The 19624-nt window shown below is 31.7% G+C and overlaps 1 non-coding gene across 1 annotated transcript; it reads right to left on the bottom strand.

Moving 5' to 3' along the window:
- Window positions 1-14246: 14246 nt before the first annotated feature.
- Window positions 14247-14379, bottom strand: LOC111755195 (small nucleolar RNA SNORA2/SNORA34 family). The gene has a single exon (XR_002789774.1). It is a non-coding gene; the product is annotated as a small nucleolar RNA SNORA2/SNORA34 family (small nucleolar RNA).
- Between the last annotated feature and the right edge of the window lie 5245 nt (window positions 14380-19624).

Here is a 19624-nt window from a genome sequence, read left to right as displayed (position 1 = left end):
GAGGGAGAAGGAAGCGAAAGAGAAACAATGAATGTGTCATACACATATGTACCCGATTTCTATGTTGGACACACTCAGTATGTATTGCCAACATGCCTAGTAGGTAGTTTTTATATGTTCAGTGAAAAGAAAAAAATAATTTCAGAAATTTTAAAATCCTAAACTGTTTTGCAGTTTCAAAACTCTGAAAGGTTTTTGTTTTCTACCAATTTATCATTAGGTAAACAAATAGCACTCATATTCAGAATTACCACACTTGCGCCTGTTACTTTATAAAAATGAGAAGGCCTTTATGAATAACTAACATTTTGCACATCATACATATGTACAAAATAATTTGGTCATTAGAAAATAAACTTTCAATGCTGAAAAGGCATTCCATTGAGACAAGATTATTTTTCTTCTCAAATCTACAAAAAATGAAATACTGAAAAATAGAGAGCAAATGCAATGACTTTAGTATTGTCGTAAATCCCTCTTCATCTTTTTGTTTGTGAATAGAATAGTAAAAGAATATTTAACACCAGTACATAATTATGATTGATACAAAATAGAGATGTCTTTCAAAATAATAAAATATTTTCAACTCTTGTTTTTCCAAAAGCTTTATGCTTTGATTTGTTTTACTATACAAGTTGAGTGCATTATAAAATATTTAATTAATAGGTTACACAGCAGGACCTATGTGGTAGATTATCTCTCCAAAGCACAGTGCAGTAGGGGGTAATTAGAACTCACCATGATACTTACTGCTAACAATCTTCCATGGAGATTTGAAATTCATAAATATTATTCCAAGTTTTCTATTATTGTTGTATGAAATATGCATGAAATATGAACTATATCTAACACAGGCTTGTCTGAAAATAGTGAAGATATATTGCATCCATCCTTAGTAAATGATGGAACTATCAAAACACATTTATTATTTAATACATTGGTTATGGCACACAACCCTGGAGATGCTGATTTCATCTAACTAAATGTAGAAAAAATTTAGAAAGTATGAAACATATCTTTTCTCAAACGTAGGTCTCAAACGTAGACTGGCCTGAAACTCGTGACGATCATCCTGCATCAGCTCCCTGGGTGCAGGGATTACAGACATACATCACCACGTACACCTACATTTTCTAGTTATTTAAACTAAGGCAGTTCATATTAATTATTAAAATATTTGTAAAAATTTACATAAGCATGACACAAATGAAAAAAATATCAAGATGGAAGATTTTTCTGTGTGTGTGTGTGTGTATACAGGATGATGAACTGAACAGAAAATACCTTGAGAGCACGAGGAGCAAAGATACATTCATCAGAGATTTGTTTTCTATCATATCTCACATAAATGTATTGAAACTTTGCTTACTACTGTTTATAAACATTTTCTCTTTTGAAAGTTTATTTCAAAATTTGATATTTTGAAATATAGAATATAAATATAAAAATGCATGCTATTAAAGATAGAATTTAAATTTATGCCTCTACATGCCCAGCTGCGCCATCAAAGAAACTTCCTGCAGGTAGCCAGTCTGGACCAGGAGAAACAGCCAGCCGCTCCTCCATTCTCCCACTGGCTGCTTTGGAGGAGTCTTGGTGTTCTTGTGCTCGCCTGGAGAAGCTCACCCTGCACTGCTCTACATCCTCAGGAATCACCTGTCTCTGGTTCCTGGCTCATTCCCTACACTGCAGATGGGCTGTAAACCAAGGAATCATCTGGGGCTCCATAACACACTTATCTGGCTAAATCAGGAAAATATCAAGATGAAGGAACAGAATGCAATGTCAGACCTCCAGCCCATCTATAACAGTGCCAGGGAACACACATATAGAAAAACTTAGAAGGAAAACACTTAAAATTTCTGAAATGATAGCAACTGAATTAAAGAAACAACTTGAGACTGTAAAAGAAATAAGATCACAAATAATATCTCAAATTTAAAAAATGACAATCAAATTGAAAAAATGAGCATATCTAAAGAAGACATAGATTTAAAAAAAAGAGAAGCGTAAGAAACCTTGAATGAACATTAGAGGAAAGATTTAGAGTGCGTGAAACAGATTCAAAGAGATATCTAGGAAACTGAAAACAACATTGAAACCAGGAAAAGCTGCCTGAACAAGGCTGAGGAAAGACTTTCAGAGAATAAAGAAAGGATTTCAGCTAGTGATCATAAAAGGAAAGATCTCTTAAAAATAACAAGTAATCAGCAAATGAGATCAGCAGCTGCAAGTTCATGCAAAGAAAATTAACAATATCTGAAATATGTCAGCAGAAAAGTAGGTGTCAACACAATAACATAAAAAGTCTATTTACAGAATAGCAGAAGTCTTTGAAAGCATGGGAAAATGACCTGACACACATAAATGTGGCGCATAGGTCTCCAACTAGCCACACCCAAAATAAATCTGTACATAGACATATAATAATCAAGATTGCAGAAATTCAGCACAAGAACAGAATATTAAAAGCTTTTAGAGAAAAGAAACAGATAACCTATAAAGGAAAATGCATCCAAATACCAACAGACTTCTCAATACAAGTCATCAAGTCAAGAAGAGAATGAAGTGTTTCAATTTTGAAACAAAACAACTTCCAAACTAACTTGATATACCCTGAGAAAATATCTTTTAAAATTAATGGAGAAATATAATACTTGCATGACAAAGAACAACTGAAATAATTCATGGCTATCTACATGACCCTACAAAGAGTATTGAAATATATGCTAGAAAGAGATACGTTACAATTTCAACAACAAGAACAGAAAGAAATCACCAAGCAGGACAAGCAATTAAACAGAGAATCCTTGTCTCGAAACAACAACAAAAAAAAAAAAAAGGAAAGAGAAAGAAAAAGAAAGAAAGAAAGAAAGAAAGAAAGAAAGAAAGAAAGAAAGAAAAAAGATGTTCAACTCAAAAAGAAATTCATAGACAAAAAGTCAAAGGAGAGAAAACAATACTCCATGTGACATGGCAGGAACCCAGAAAAAGCAGCTATAGCTTGCTTACCAACTAAAGAATGGACAAGAAAATGCAGTATTTTTATACAATGGGGTGCTACTCAGCTATCAAGAAAGATAATCTCAAGACAACCTTGAGCTAGAGAGAGTTCAAAGTAGTCAGTAGTGATTGAAATGTTCTGGGTATAAGCCAAGTTCTTTGATTTAAGCTATACTTCATTTCCAGGCACACTTTCCATATGATTATCTTGTTACAACGTGTCTCGTCTCACATTATATTGATTTTAGCGTTTAAAATTTTGAATATTTGAGTCGGGTGATTTTGCATTGCGTATGTGCCTCATGGTCTGGTTCAATTAGGTTCTCTGTTGTTAATTTACCACTAAATCCTCTTTGGAACTTTAGTTTTCATAATATATCGATTGTTCTTTGGATAAAAAAAGTGTAGCTTATTTTTTCCCACTTCACAATTTACACCTTGATCTAATGTTTTTTATGCAACATACTTGTGCTTACTTTAGTTCCGTAATTTCTGAAGATGGCGCTGTTTAGGCTGAATTACAATAAGTGGTGAGGTGAATTAAGTTTTATCAGTCATAGAACAGGATCCTCCAGGTGGATATAAAGCACTGTTTTCAGCTGTTGCTAGTAGTTCTTGAGTGAAAATTCTTGCTGTAGAAGTTTTTATGTTTGTGACTAAGCATGTTGGGTATCTAACCCCAGTTTGGGTCTCAGCTTTTATGTGTTCAGATAGCTTGTGTAAGTAAATGGATGCAATTTGGGATCATGCTTGGGGGTGAAATTTTTCAGACTAAATTGGTGAACATCGTGCTGACTGTCTAGTATAAAAAACTGAAGGTCTTAGTGGGATCCAAAATATATAACATTCATTGTGAAAGTGAAGGTGACGGAAATGGCTAAAAAGGGAAGGAAAAAACTGGGATGAGGGAAAGAGGACAAGAAAGAAGGGAGAAGATTATGTGTGTGTGCATGTGTGTATAATTGTACTACCAATCTCTAACTACTAACAAAAAGAATGATTTGGGCTTTCACTGATCATTTTTTCTTGAATGTGTCTGGTAATCTGAACAATTACCTTGAAAATAACAATACACAACACATTAGCCATTGTCAATCCTCTATTATTCTGCTTTGAAATTATCATTCTTTTTTATATCATAATAAAAATACACATATTAAATTTATGATTTTCAAGTTATTTTTTTAAATCACTTTTTGAAAATCACATTCAACAGGAAGTTTTTCCATTGTAGAGTTCCAAAGTGGATAGATTACATAATCTTTTATTATTTTATTTCTTTTCAGAAAAAGATTCAGTAGTTATTAGTCAGAAAACTCCTTTTTTCTCTAAAAAAGCAGAACTACTTATTGAGAAATCTTTGTTTTTACTGAAATATGTAAAAGAAATATTTTTGAAACCAATTATAATTTTATGAAGATGGTTTCATCTCAAATTTAGCTTTAATCCAGCTGGACTTTGGAGAAAGGATGTGATGCCTTTGACATTGTTTTCTTCAGAGAACTTAAAAATGTTGGAGAAGCCTTCAATATTTCATGAATCCAATACTTTTTACAGTTTCATACAAAAAGAAAACATGTGTCACCATGAAAATATGTGAATGGAAAACACAAAATTGAATTGAACTCTGAATTTGTCAGTATCATCTTTTGAATATGGTTTCTAAGTACTATTAGAAGCAGACAAAATAAATGGAGGTAAATATGATGATGTGATTCACATAAAGGAAATGGAGGCAAAATCTTTCATGTAGGGCAAATATTTTTCATATCAAATTATTTCTAGACAATTTTATGCTGATAAACATATTTTTGAATGAAGTAAGTTATAGTAGAATCACTAAATATCTTTACAATTTCTATCTTCCTCAAAGTAATCTTATCCACTTAGAAAAAAGGAATATGTATTATAAATCTGGCAGTCACCTGCAGAAAAAAAATAGTTTTACATTATAATCAACACACACACACGATTTCAAACAGTTTAGTTAAATTTATTTTATTTCTTGAAGTATAATAATGTGAAAATGTACACATCTGTGTATGTATGCATGTATTAGAGATACCTTTGCATATATACACAAAAATTCAACAGTCTTGATTATGTAAGGTAAAAGTAGATAGACTCAAGAGCAATATGTTATTTGAAATTGCCATACTAGTGAAAAGAAGAAATCTTTATAGGAAGTAGATGTTTGGAGAAGAGAAAGTGATGACTTTGTAAAGTTTGAATTGTGTTGGTCTTTCAAAGAGAATTCATAAATCCTAGATACTAATTAGTAGATTGACCGTTTCGGTGTTTGTTTTACTATGGGTGTTCACATGTGATTTCAACATGTAGTCCAGGAGATTATGTAAGATCAAAATCCTAATTTTTATTTTATTTATTTATTTATTGGCACTGGGAATTGAACTCACAACCTCACGCTTAACAGGCAAGCTTATGAACCACTGAGCTAATTCCCCAGCTCTCTCTCTCTCTCTCTCTCTCTCTCTCTCTCTCTCTCTCTCTCTCTCTCTCTCTCTCTCTCTCTCTCTCTCTCTCTCTCTCTCTCTCTCTCTCTCTTTGGTACCACAGATTTAACTCCCAAAATGTTTTCATGAATTTTATAAAGGGACCTACTCAAAAGTGATGACTTGTGCCTTGCATTCCCAGAAAGCTACGACATACTCTCATATGCTCTATGCAGTATCTGCTGTCTGGGTTTTTAGTTAGAAATGTGAAAAATAATTTGGTACTAATAATCATATATATTAATCAAATCTAAGTCTCATCTTTAACCACATGGAAAAATAAAATGACTCATATTATCAACACTGAGAAAGACAATTTTTTGCTTATTTAGAATCTGCTGTAAATATGTTACCATAAAAAATCAGGGTGAACAAGTTACCTATATGCACATTAAAAATGTCCAATAGTGCATTTTAAAATAATAAAATAGTTTTAGCTTTAGAGAAAAATTGTGCAAAAGGAGGGTAATTTCACACACATTTCTGCATCTGCCTGTGCACAGCTGTCTTTATACACTGAATTAGTTTGGAGCATTTCTTTTAGTCAGTTAACCAATTTTGATATGTTATTATTAACATAACTTTATGTTTTACACTGAACTTAGTGCTATAGTGTTATTCTCGTCTATGGAGTAGTGGAGTAATGTAAGTATGTAATGTCACTTATATACTTTTCATATAGAGAATTTTCGGAACCATGAAACTGCTTAGAGTTCCATCAGCTCACTATTGCACATCTTTGGAACATTTGAGAAATCTCTGATCATTTTACTATTTCCATAACTTTGTGTTTTGCAATATTTTTAAGTATAGCCATATAGATACAGCATTTTTACACTCATTTCTTTATCTTAAAATATGCATAAGATTCTTCTCTCTTTTTTAATCTTTCTTATTCTTCTTATTAGTATATAATATTCAACTGTATGGTTGTATTATAGTTTTGTTAATTGCATTATCTTATTTAAGTGCATCCTGACCAACTGCAAATAAAGCTGCTGTACCATTCATGTCTATTTGTCTATTCATGTGTGACTTTGTTAGTTAATGTCAATGACTAATCAATTTGTGTGCAACTTTTGTATGGTTACAAGTTTTCAGTTCCCTTGGAAACATTCCTGGAAATACAGCTGTTCAATTATGTTATAATACTATGAATAACGTCTTCACCAAATACCCACATGTCTTCATTCAATGTGGACTTTGTATTTTCTTGAAGACTGACAATTCCTATAGTTTCATATTCTCAATACTATTCAATGTTGTAAGAGACTTGGGGTTTAACAACTTTATAGGTATTAAGTGGCATGTTACTATTATTTTAATTTTAAAGCCTTATTGATATATGTTTTAAAATATTTGTTCTTCAGTTCTTTCTCATTAGGTTGTCTTCTTTGTTGAGATATCTATTCAGATTTTCACTCAATAATTACAGCTTAATCTTGAGCTTTAAGGACTTTTACATATTATGGAGGACAGTTTTTTATATTTTTGTGATTTTTTCCTATTTTGTAGCTTGCCTTTTCATTCTTTTAAGAGTACCTTTTTCAGCTTATAAATTTTTAATTTTCATGTAGTCCAAATTACCATCTTTTTTCCACCTATGATATTTTTAGTTGTCATTGCCAAACTTCATCACTCTTAGATTTTTTCCTGTTGTTGTCTTTCTGTTTGTAATGCTTTGCACTTTATGTTGAAGTATGATCAGTCAACTTTGGGTTAAATTTTATACAAGGTATATAAAGTTTATCACTATTAACTTTTTACATGTAGACTTGTAATATGCTTGTTAAAAGCCTACAATTTCCTTCTCAAATTGGCTTCTGATATTTTACTTTAGCACGTATGAGTGAGATAAAATCATCTCTGTTCCTATTAAAACAGAAAACATTAAAATGGAAAATGCAAGTTATTAAAAAATTAGTTCTAGTACCAGAAATTCCTCCAGAGTAACCTACATTAGATTTTAGGTTACTTCTGTCTCTTCTCCCCTAGATTGCTGCTCCCAGATTACTTGTTTCATGCATAATTTTCTCGAAGCCTGCCTTAGTCATTCACATACTTGGTGATCTCAAAACATTTGGAAAACCTTTCCTAACCAACTTCACGCTTCTCAGAATTTAAAGATCATGTTAACGAGAGCCCACTATGAATTTTCTATGAAATAAGCAATCACACAAACGCATGCTTTTATAAAAAAAAGTATATTCTTGGCTGTATATAAAATGCGTCAATGTTTAGAAAAATTTGAGGAAAAATTCTTGTTTATATTGAAAAGATTATATATTTGGTAGCATTCAAATTCTTGTTTTCTGATCATTCTGCTCTGTTCTACTATGGTTTTGGTTTTCTGTTCTTTCCAGACGAAAAAGCAATTCCTACTCTTCTTGAAAATCCCAAAGGAAAGAAATTAAAGATAGCAGCAGAGTCACCAATTTTAGTTGCTAAATGATGATCTTATTGCAGCACAGCAGATCACTCTGCTTAAGTCACAAGAATAATTATACCACCATAATTAATGCTATTAAAAATGAAAAAGTACCAATGGAACCCATAAAAACTCTATGTGATTTGTGCAAAATTTAAATGAAATGATCATATTTCAAAACAAACAGCAACTATAAAATAATTTGATTAGTATAAACTGTACTTGTATTAGTGTGTATTGTACTACCCTTAAAGAGTGTTTGTGTATGTAACCACTCAATACAAAATTAAGCTTCAAAACTATGTTTCTTAAAGGGTTATTTGTAAAATGTGCACACTATTTTTGATTGAAAAATGTGACTTAGTTTATCTCTCTCTACCAAGAACTGCTTCCATTTAAGAAAGCATTGAAATAATTTTAGATAGTAGTTCAGAAGAATCACTTTTGCAGACTAATTATTATTTATCTACTTAGAAAAATGTGATCATATTCTTTAAATTCTTTTATCATATGACTATAATATTGCAATATAAAGAAAACTTTAAAAATCTAGTGAAAATACACAAAATACTTATTATATATGTACCTCCTTCTTAATGTCGGGCATGAGACACAAAATTTGAAAGAAAAAATGAATAAAAGCAAAAAATAATCTGACCATCTGAATTATTGAAAAGCAATGGGTTATTTATATAAAGTACTGTATTTTTGGACTCAAATAAATACATTATTAGGTAAAAACATAATTTTTGTCAAGGGTAATAATAATTCTTAATAAACTGCCACTTTTCTATGTAATCTGTAAAGCAAATATTTAAAATTGGTAATATTGTGTACGGCATCGATTGCAAAATTGTTAAATTTTGCACAAAAATTTTCAAGGTACTTAGCAAACATTGTCTCTATCAGAAAGAAAACACATGCTTCTTGAGAATCAAGTTGTTGAATTTTCAAAGTTAGTGACAGATGAAGAAATCCAACCCATTTTAATGTAGGTGAAGGTTATTTTTAGAAACTATTGAAATGAAACTTTATGATCCTGACAATAGATCTGAAGTGTTCTAATCTCAACAAATGGTATGGATACATTTAAATTAGCTTGAATGACTACATAAAATTATACATATTGTAAGTATAATATCGATCACAATGGATACATATAATGTTTGCCAGTTACAATGAAGTAAAAATAAGAACTAATTAGCTGAGATAGTAAGCAAAATATTAGATAATTTACTCATAAAGAATACATTACCTTGTATATAACATTCCATAGTTTTATGTTTATATTAGCTATCTTACATTTTAGAGATCATCTACAACATTGTTAATTCATTTGAATCTTAGTAGATTTCTCTAAGATTTTTGGCTCACTTTTGACTAAACCATCAACCATTCATGATGTTAGAAATTTTTTTTGTGAATAATGTTAAACTGTTAAATTTTTATTTACATATTTACACTAGTTATAATAAAATAGTTAAATGATAATAAGACAGTGAGTTCCTTTAAATATTTTAAATTTTTAAAGGTATTTATTTATGGTTTGTTTAAATTTTTATTAAATGCACCAATCTCATAATGAGTGTCATAAATTTTTTGCTTATATATAATTGTCATGCTCTTCACAAAATGTGTATAAATATATACTTTTTATGTATAGTATATATATATATATATATATATATAAATGTGTGTGTGTGCGCATCATATATTCTTCAAATTTAAACTCATATAACATAGAAAATTATTTTTCATATTTTGGTATTGTCTATTCCTCAAGTTTGTTTTCAATAGTGGACAGTATTTTTATGAAAATTGTTATTTTAATGCCCATTCTTTATAAAGTGACAACATGGATCACATGAGAAGAAATACTTCTCTAACTACCATTTGGATTTGAGGACATCAGCCATGCTTCTCAAAGAACATAATGCAAATTGTCAAATTTAATTTCACCCTACAGAATATCTGCTTCTAATAGCAAAACAGAGCAAAATCATTTTACATATAAAAGTTTGTATATTTTCTCTCATGAAAATATATTAATGAAAGTTTGGCTTTAAACTAATGCAATGTAAAATAAAATAAAAACATACATATAAACGTAAAGAAAAAATAAGTAGATTGTTTATATCTCCAAGTCTTAGTTACATTTGTGAGTTAGTTTGGATATCTTTTAGATTCTAATGATAATTTATTTCCTTAAATCAAACACTGGATTACTAAGAAATTTGATGCATAAGTAAAAAAGACTTCATAGTTCCTAATGAGTCTCTAACAATGTAGAATCTCTCATAAAATAAACATCTTATGAGGATTCAAATTGATTTGAAATGAAAATATTTATTTTACATTAATTTTACAATGTGTACCTGTACATTAACATTTATGTCATTATGCATAGTAATCATATATATTAAAATTGAAGATATAGGTCAATGCAAGAATTGGTCTAGCTATAACATTCAAACTTTCTATTTTGCAGTTTTTGAATTCAATTAATCTTCATGAATTGGGTTGTAAAAATAAGAATTTATTTCTTGTGTGATATGATAATAAAAGACAACAGCGAATATACTGATAATCATAATAGATTAATGACAGGGATATGGTTGAAGAAATAGTAAAAGTGTGATAACACTTCTGAGATTATCAAATGTTAATTATTCTGGATTATGTACTAATAAAATTTCAAGTAAAACTGCATTAACACCTACACAATAGACTGGGATAAATTATTATGATGTGAAACCTTTTTTTTCTTTTTTGGTATCTGTGATCGAATTCATGACTGCCCGCGTGCAAGAAAGGCGCTGAGCTAAATCCCCAGCCCCAGATGTGAATCTTCTTGGAATTAATAGAATAAACATTTTAATTTCAATTTTAATGCTTCTGTTTGTATAGATATATTAAAATGATATTAACTTTTATAATTTGTATTTGTTATTCTCTTATTTATTTAAACAGACAAATTATTATCCCATAACAGCTCTTTCACAGTTGTATAATTGTAAAATGCTTATTGAAAGCATGTGGTGTGAAATTTAATAACAGACACCTGGGTTCAGTGGTAGGTTTTTGAATTTTGCATGTCATTCTTTTATCTTGTTAAAACAGTTCCTTATCAGTAAAATTTTGTAGAAACAGTTCTAAACCCAGAGGTATTTTTAATATGACTTGGAGAAACTTCTACTGAAAGACAAAGAAATAATTTTAATTACAGTGATATGTGTGTCAGTAGAAAACATGAAAAATTGTTTATCATAACTCAAAAAGAACACAAAAGTCATCAGTGCCAATATTTTCTCGTATAGTAATATTTCCATGACTTGTAAATAGTTGATAACTGCTACACCATTTTTCTTTCACACAGTGTAATTTAGTAATTTATTTTAAAATTTATTTTTATAAATTAAGTCACAAAATCTCTGATATTGGTTATTTAATGTCAGATTTTTTTTTAATTATACATTATGATCAAACAGTTCTGCAAATTTTTTCATGGCTAGTTTTCCATTTTGAAAGTTTGAGGTTTAGACAGGCACATAGATGGCAATAGTAATTCTTGATATTCAGTAACTGTACACATTAACTCATTATGTCTTCAAAAGTATCTACAGGCAAAGCAAAGCAACCATTTAGAAGGAAAATACAGTGTATTCTGCACAGTGTATGCCATTGTTCAATATTGTTTAAGATCCAGAATTGGTGAAGTTTCTTCCTGAAGGCTCAGATAGTTTCATATATTTGCATTCTATTGGACATAATGGTTTTTATATTTTACTCCATCAGCTAACTAGCATTTCAGATGCTTATTGAATAGTTCACATTGATTTCCTAATTAAGTAATCCACTATAATTGTATTTATCCAAAATAATACTTTAAAAATTATTGCCACTCATGGTAATATCTGCAAGAAGCAAACACCCTGGCTACATCTGTTATGCCTTGTTTGTGTTTGTCTTGATATTTTTATCGGACAACACTGTCATTTCACATTTTAATTGTCATGACTGTATTATATAAAAAGATAATAAATAAAATGTTGACAAGAAGACATTTAAATCAGACTTAAGATATTTGAATATTTTTCTAATAATTGCTGAATTAGTTTTCCCCTATAAATGCTTAGGCATGTGAATGATTTCATTGACAATTTACAAAGACTGCAAATGATCAATAAATGCACAACAAATTCTTCAAGATTTCCAGTCATCTGAGAAATGCATTCAAAGTGTAGTTATCATCAAGAAATCAATCAACATCAAATGCTGGGACAGGGGCTGTGAGGGAAAAGGAGACATTGTACATTGTTAGTGGAAAAGCAAACTAGTAAAACCACTGTGGAACTCAATCCAGAAGTTCGTCAAATGCAAAAGATAAAAATCATAATTATATATTTTAAAATTAATCTAATATTACAATTGAGCAAATTTAACCTATATCTCTCGATTTTAAAATGTCACCATTTTGTGCCTTGAAATATAATTGATCATAATTTATTGCCCACATTTATACCAAACAACTTATATTTTAACAGATAAAATCACACAAGACCAACAGAAGCAAAAAAGGATAAAGTATCTAAGGATAAAGTAGATTAAAGAATCAGTATATGAAACAAATATGCTCCCATGACCAAACACTTTATTTCAATTCAAAAGAAACTTTTCTCATTTTTTATCTGAATACATCTTAAATATTAGCAAACTGTTGTTGAGTTGGAACTTAGATACATCTTGTTTCAAGGAAAATGATTATATGCAGGACATACAATCTGTCCATACACTAAAGACCTAGAAAATCCAACTGAGGACCTGGTACCCACAGCAATATTCTACATGAATTTGGCTGAAGACCTTGACAATGCCCCCGGCAAATCCATCTGGAGGCCTGTGGCCCACTACAATAACTCGTGCAAGTTGGCATTCTTTTTTTTTTTTTTTTTCTTTTTCCTTTTTATTGGTACCAGGGATCAAACTCACGACTGCCTGCTTGCAAGGCAGGTGCTTATGCCGCTGAGCTAAATCCCCAGCCCCTCTCGTGCAAGTCTGATTCATGAACTTGTGGTAGGAAGGCCCAAAGGTGAGCAGTGCAAGCTAGAAAGTCTTATGCCAGTGCGACAAAGGATCTGTGCCAGTAAATTGAGAGTTCTACCCTGGAGGCAAGAAGTGATGCTCAAAATAAGGACCAGGCTCCCCCAAAGAGAACTGCAGTCATTCTCAGCAACAAGGTCCACAGTCCCCCTGACAATAGCAGCTTTTCAAGGAAGCTACTAAAACAAGCTCTTCCATGAGAACCAGCAGCTCTGAAAGAACCAACAGCTCCAAACAACACTTAGGAGAACTCACAATGCTACTTTTTCCTCTTCAGGTCTCTATTTTATGCTGGCAGCAGTCCTCAGGTGGGCCATCCACACTCAGCACCATGCTGATTCAGTTCAGCTGCTATCACAAGTTGACCACCAGTTACCAACGCACTACACATTTTATGGCCTGTGCCTGCATTAATCAGAATTCTCTCGACATTTGCATACAATTTTAGCTAAGAGTTACTATCTTAAATAAACTTTCATAAAATGATACTAGTAGAAATAATAAAAAAATTAAATTTGAATAACTCAACAGTACTATCTTGAATTGTGAGTCTTTTATTTTACCATAAGCACTCCATGAATCATTTAAAAATTATGAAATCTGTCTGTAGGCAATATATGTAACTACCTGTAAAAATTATGAATAGTACATTAAAACTTATTAATATTCATGTTTCATAAAATACTTAGCTGAATTATTCATATCCCATTTAAAAATGCATTTCACATTCTAAAAGAATTGCTTAAAAAACAATTTGGAAGAAATTATCTTCCAAATGGGGTGACAATTACTTCAATGGGAAGAAAAACATATCATTTAATAGGTGAATTATTGTTTTAGATATTAAAATAACATTAAGCAAATGTTTAAAGTGAATGTCTTATTTTGTTGGGCTAAAACTAAATAAGTCAAATAAAATATCTTATTTAATATTTGCAAATATTCCTTAATTATTTGGACTCCCATGGGCACTAAATTTTATGGTTGTCATTATCTTTATAATAAATCCATGTGTGTTTGCAAATACTATAAATACATTACAATTAAAATACGAGTAGAGATTCACAGAATTCTTTAGGCTTTTTGACTTTGAAGATATTTCTGGTTTAAAAATACCAATTTTAATGTCAAATGAATTTTTCCATGACAGTACCAAAATGTGTGAACATTAACAGTTTCACACTCTCCATTATATTTTTTTTAGTTGTTTCTTTCTAATGAATAGATTTTTACATTGCTAAAGTTCTGAAATAGCTAACAAACCAGAGAAAGACAACTTTCGGCTACTGCTTAAAACCACAGCTTCAGAAAAGTGTAAGCTTGATTCAGAGTCAATCCTTTATTTTCATGCAAAACATTACTTTAGTCAAAAAGTTAGTAGTTCTTGGATTGTATTCACAGAGCTTTCTTCATAGACTTGTGGAATAAGGTCACATATTTTTATCAACAAATAATTCCAAAAGCAAGAAAATTTATTTCAAATTAATTTAAGAATGGGTTTCTCTCTCATCAGTTTTTAAGGAAATGAAACTTCTACCTGAAGATCAATTTTATGTGGTATAAAATTTACCCACAGCATACTACATGTAAGAAAATACGTATTTCCCCCCTAATTTCACTTAAAACAAACCATATTGAAAGCATACAGTTAAATTCTTGATGACATGTCTCTTTGCTTCTTGGCATTTTTGATCAAAAAATGTTGGTAATCTTTCAATTTAATATATATCGTGACAAAAGCAATAGATTTTCTTTTAAAATAAATAAGTAGGTGATTTATATTATCAATATGACATTTGCTGAGAGCATTTCAAAATTGTTTCAAAGATCTGGATAACCTGTGCTTAGCTTTATTTTTCTTATGTGAATCCTAATGGCAGAAAAACTGCTTTGATTATATCCACATGTACGCAATACACAGAAAACAAATTGAGTGGCTTTACAACTTTTACTGAGTTTTTAATGTTAAAATCCTATATTCAAAGTATGTTTACTGGGTCTGTTTAAAGTCACATCATTTTTCTAAGATATTTATTTATTTCTCTTTTATTTTTTCAAATCACAAACGGACTCATTCATCTCGAAAGAGCATGATTTGTAAGAGTATGTCTGATTGTGTGTGTGTGTGTGTTTATGTCTTCTTTATCCTGTTTAAACAATTGAAACTTTACTTATTGTTTAATTGGTTTTGTTATGCTAATATGGCACTTTAACTGAAGTCAATGTTTATTTTGGTTCACTTCCAGTTACTTTTCAAATTGAGTTGAATGTTGACAAAATTAACATAATATTGACCAGGATACTGAGTCAAAGATAAAAGTCCTTCTTTGTAGTCTTCCTTTTTCTATTGACAAATATATTGCCATGGTAGGGGCAACTGAATAATAGCTTGTCATTACATTCACTGACATAGCAAACGTCAAAAGCATTGTTAAACTTCTTTCATTTGTTCACATTAACCATGAAAAAGAAGTAAAGTTATTTTAAATCTTACATAGATTTTATTTTTTATAGATTATATAGATTTTATTTTATATAGGTTTAATAAAGTGGACATGTTCTTGTCTCTGGCACAAAATACTTGACATGTGCTTGAAAGAGGAGAGGTTTATTTTGACATAACATTTATGTGCTTTGAGTCCATGACTGGCTGGCTCCAAGGTAGAAATAACATGCAGGACAGGATGGTAGAGAAATGCTACTCAGTGCTTGGAGGCCAGAAAAGTGAGAGAAAAGAGGATATGAGGACAAGCATACATCCATTCATGTCCCACTACTGACTTTTGGGCGACATTTTATATCTAAACAACAAATATATTGTCACAATAATAATTACATTACTTGACTCTGTAAAGAATCAGTCTAAATCTGTTTTTACTGAAGATCTCTAGTAAACTTAATTTGATATAAACCTGACTTTTAAAAACAATTTTAAAATGTGATACATATAATTTTTAAAAATATATGTTAGTGCATCCCTTGCAAACATTTCCTAAAGCTTACAATAGCACAATAAAGATGTAAAGTTTCTATTGTAAATTTAAAGAGTCAAGTACGTATAAAAATTTGAATTTGAAGGATTTGAATATTTGTGAAGACGCATCCAAGTTACAAGTATTATGCTGTTGGGTTTGAACTTCATTACCCCTTCCCTGAATGTTATAATGCATTAAAAACATTTTAGAGAAATTGGTAATATGTGGCTAATTCTGATTAGCTCCATTTCTTGAAGTTGCAAGGGCTAACTTGCAGCAAGATAAATAACTTCCATTTTACCCAAAGAGAATTTTAAAGTGTTATTTCTTTTGTCAAGCACTTCTCTCCCTATACAGTTATCTACCTTTCAAAACATAGCATTAAAACATACTTTATGGGCTTCTTGAACATCTCAAATTTTCTCTTCCATAATAACCTGAATGTATGAGTATCTAAAAGTTACTCTGCCACACATTAGAGTTCTTTTCATGTTCCAGAATATTTATCTGTCCACATTACAATAATTTGTAAAATCATTGACAATTCTCTACTAATTGAGGAAGAAAACTGCCAATTCTAGATGATTATAAAATGTGTGAATTTCAACTCAAATCCCAATTCTTGCAGTAATTTCCTCCAAAACATTCTTATCTGCCTACCTCACTTCTCCAAGGCCCAGCCATAATTATATTTAACACTGAATGCAATCACATATGTTTCCTATTTTGTTACTTCAGTGATTTCCATGGACTTAATACAGAAAAATCTATAACCTGTACCATAGATGTTGTTAGCTAAAAAATAAACCATGTCTTTAGTAATGAAAGACTTTATTTAAAAGTGTTATTGTTAAACACTAGCAAGGTGACTATGCTTTGGAAGATGAACAAAAAGAAGTGTGAAAGAACCATCTTCAGATCTGTAACCATCTCACAGTGCAGACTGAAAAGAGGTTTTTTGTTTTTGTTTTTGTTTTTGTTTTTGTTTTCCAAAATGAGAGATAAGACCAGAGAGACGTTTCATTAGGATATTGGAATGAACTGGGGTTGTGCATGATCACAGACTGTTTTATTATAAAATTAGCTTTATCTCAGGAGTTGACATTGTGGAGAAGGGGCCCAAGCAGAAAATGTCACATTTCAGAACCTTGATGTGAGAAGAAAAGTTTAGCTGAAGTTCAATCAAGTTGAATTTGGGGCACTTTACTCTGATTAAATAGTGCATACAAATATTTTAGCTAAACAAAGTTTGACAATTTCGTAACATGCACCTTAGAGTTGGAAATTTGCATTTGGTAGAAAAGGAGTTTCTCAAACAAAACAAAAGAGGGGAGATTTTGTTGATCCCTGCTCTTTTTCTGTATCTTGGGGCTGTCTGTGGTAATATTCAACATTGTTATACTACAGTGCTGTGCTTGGCCTGATGCATTTCCCTTACCCCATATTTGCCCTTGTGTTCTCCTTTAGTGTGTGTTAATCAAAAGGTCTACTCCGGCTTCTTAAATACTGAGGGTAGTCTGACCTAAGATTTGTATTTTGTCAGCATCCTACCTAAATTTCCCTCAGCCTGTGTGTTCTCATCTCAACATCCTTGCCAAACAGAATTCAGACTATCATTTTCTCAGTAACACTGCTTCTCAACATCTAATTTTTTCATTACGAAATCATCATGTTATTTTTACTTTGTGCTTCTTAAGTCTCAGGACATAACTTATTTTTTTCATTTATTCATGCATTCCTCTCCAACCAAAATAGCAGGCCATAGTAACACATGCCTATAATTTTTGAGAAGTTAAGGCAGAAGGATGGTCAAGAGTTGGAGACTAGCCTGAGCTAAATAGTGAGTTCAAGGCAAGTCTGAACTATAAAAAAAGACTCTGGCTGGAAAAGCCAGATGAAGAAACAAAACAAAACAAAAGGCAGAACCTCCATGAACTGAGCAGCATGAGCTGAAGGCTTGAACAGAGAACTCTATCTAGCTGTGCAACCTCAATACCTCCCTCAGAACCTGGTAGCTCCCTGCCAAGCATTACCAAACATCTGGGAAGCTTTGGTACATCATTTGGGTCCTGGCTGGGCCCCAGCCAGTGACCCCAAAGAGCTGGGGAGGCACTGTGGGCCGAGTGGCATGAGCTGAAAGCCTTAAAATGAGCCCCACCTAGTCATGCAGCCTTGGGATGTCCCATAGAACATAGTAGGGTCCCACCCAGTGATCCCAAGTAGATTGGGATCTGTGCTATGCCACGTGGAATGAGCTGAAGGCCTGCACAGCATACTCCAACCAGCTTTTCAGTCTCAATACATCACTCAGAAGCTTGTAGGGCCCCACTCAGCAACCTCAAGCAGTCAGGGAGCCTCAATGTGGAATATGGGGTGTGCTGAAAGTCTGCCCACTGTATTGCCCCCATTTAGGGAACCTTTGATAGCCACTAGAGACCCAGTAAGATCTGCCTGATGAACCCCACTCAACTGGGGAACTTCCTGCAGTACAGACAGATACCTCAACCCAGGAAACAATTGAAACTTTGCAAACTCCTCTGGGCTGACCCAGAGGAATATAGGAAAATGTCAACACAAAACAGTAAAATGCAATCTCAAACTTCCATCCCATCCTAAACAAGCCTAGGAGACATGGACATAGAAGAAATCAAGGGTTTGCCTTGAAACTTTTGAAATAATAGCAATTGAAGTAAAGAAATAACTCCATGAAGCCTTAAAGGAACGCTGATCAGAAATAATCTCTCAGGTAAAACACAAAATGATAAACATAATGAAAGAAATGCTGAACACATCTAAAGAAGACATAGTTAAAAAATAGAAGAACATTGTAAAATGATGGGAACCTTGAGTAAACAATAGAGGAAATAATTAGAAGGCATGAAACAGATTCAAAGCAATACACAGGAAATCAAAAATTTCATCAAAAGATAGCAAATTTGCCTCAATGAAAGTGAAGATAGACTTTCAGAACTCAAAAACAGGACTGCAGCTAGTAAACAAAGGAAATATATTTTAAAATAACAAGGAATCAGGAAATAACAATTCAACAGTTGCAAGATGATGGAAAGAAAAACATATGATTGATATGTATAAGTGAAAAAGAAGGTGACAACACAAATGGTATCAAGATTACAGAGGTAATAGGCAAAAATTTTCCAAACATGAATATGGAAGCTGACATATAGATAAGTGAAGCATATAGAACTTCAAATAACCATAACAAAATAAATCTATACCCAGGCATATCCCAGAATACCAACATGAGGAGAGAATATTAAAAGCTGTTAGAGAAAAGAAACAAATCACCCATAAAGGAAGGCCACTAAGAATCACTGCAGACTTCTCATCACCAACAATGAAATCAAGAAGAAGAGCTTGGAGTGAAGTATTTCAGATCCTAAAGGCAATTGACTTCCAATCCAGACTGATGTAGCCTGCAAAACTATCCTTCAAAATTGATGGAGAAATAAGATACTTCCATGACAAAGAACAGGTGAAGAACTTCATGATCACCAAACCAACCCTGAAAAGTATACTGAAAATTATTCTAGAGAGACATAAAAATAACTACAACTTCAACAACACCACCAGAAAAAAAAAAAAAA

Source organism: Cavia porcellus, unplaced genomic scaffold, assembly GCF_034190915.1.
Source record: "Cavia porcellus strain 051 isolate PalLab524CR breed Dunkin Hartley unplaced genomic scaffold, mCavPor4.1 scaffold_30, whole genome shotgun sequence".
NCBI lineage: Eukaryota > Metazoa > Chordata > Mammalia > Rodentia > Caviidae > Cavia > Cavia porcellus.
Note: the sequence above shows the minus strand (reverse complement) of the source record. Positions and strands in the feature narration are given on the sequence as shown.